The sequence below is a fragment of the Trichosurus vulpecula genome, chromosome 6, assembly GCF_011100635.1.
Source record: "Trichosurus vulpecula isolate mTriVul1 chromosome 6, mTriVul1.pri, whole genome shotgun sequence".
Lineage (NCBI taxonomy): Eukaryota > Metazoa > Chordata > Mammalia > Diprotodontia > Phalangeridae > Trichosurus > Trichosurus vulpecula.
This window is the reverse complement of record NC_050578.1, coordinates 97,994,669-97,996,190: the sequence shown is the minus strand read 5'-3', so window position 1 is coordinate 97,996,190 and position 1,522 is coordinate 97,994,669.

Genomic DNA, 1,522 nt, shown 5'->3' with positions numbered 1-1,522 from the left:
CACATGTTCTATTCTGGAATGTCTGTCTGTGTTTCCATGCTCTTTTGTGTATACACAGAGCTCTATGATTTAACTAGAATTCATTTAAATTTCTTTGGTAATATATATTTAAGACATTTGAAGTCTTTTAGATGTCTTGTTGTTCATGTTTAATTTGAATATATTTCCTACTGATTTATTTGCTTATGTTTTTAAGTTTTTAATGGAATTTTATTTCTCCTTAGATTTTTAGTGATTTTAGTCTTTCCCCCTTATATTTCCTGTCATTCAATTTCTGATTTCTTTGACTTTGATGTTGGGATTACTCCTGGGGCTGGACCTCAAAATTGTCTCAGCTTCCTCCCACTTTAGGAAATTCACTTTTCACTAACCTAAATCCCTGCCCCAAGTAGCTTCTTGGTGGACAGAGCAGGTCTCAGCTAGATAGCAGTCCCCTTTCCTTTGGGTCTGGTGTAGCTCCATCACGCTGATATCCTGCCCTAGTTTCTTCCAGTTTTCTAGCTGCATCATCAGAGTCTGGTACTTCTTCAGATTTTGGGAGAGTGAAGTAGTTAATCTAAGGAAAGTTTCTGCTTCTTTGGGATTTTCCAAACTAGGGGATACCTCAGGCTAAACATTGCTACCCTGAGCAGAGCATGGTCACTCCCTCCTAGAATACCTCACATTTCTTTACTTGTGGCTGGGCAAGGTTGAAGTGCACTATTTGTAACAACAGAATTTTAAGGGAAGAACAGGGGTGGCATATGCCAAAAGAAATTACATCAACACAAAGTTGCTGAGTGGGTCTCAGAGCCTAAACCAGTTGGTCAGCTATGAGCTGGGTGGTGGTGGTGGTGGTGGTGCTAAGTGAGTGCTAGAGTTTAGTGTTCTACATTTTCAATTAATACGACTAATACCTTGCTGAGTCTTCAGATTTTATGTCCTGTGGAGACAGCAGTGGTTGCTCTACCTCTGGAATACAATTCTTATCCTTTTTTTGAGAGTTAGTGAGGACTGGAGAAAATATCTAGTCTTCCATCTTGATGGCCAAATGACCTGTAAGCTTCATAATTTTTTAAAGTAATTTTTGGTTACTATATCACTCAGTCCTGAGCTCTTTCAGTTACTTTACATTTTATTATTGAGGTAATTGTACAAGTTGCTGGTTCTGTTTGTTTTGTATCAGCTCCCACAGGCATGGTTTTCTATCAGCAGTAAGGACCATGGACAAGGGGTCTATAGCTGTCAGTCAATGCAACATTTCCATATCACCCTCTTGGATCTTTATCTAACCTTGAAGTGAGATTTACTTAATCTTTGGCTTAGTTATCTCCCACTTTTCACATCCTGTCCTTTCCTTCCCACCCCAATAGAGTATTATTTTAGTAAGCATTTTGAGTGGGTTAGATAAAAGGGATAATAAAATGTGAAGTAACAGACACTAGCTGTGTGATCCTGAACAAGTCACTTAACCCTGTTTGCCCCCATTTCCTCATCTGTAAAATGAGCAAGGAAGGAAACGGCAAACCACTCCAGCATCCTT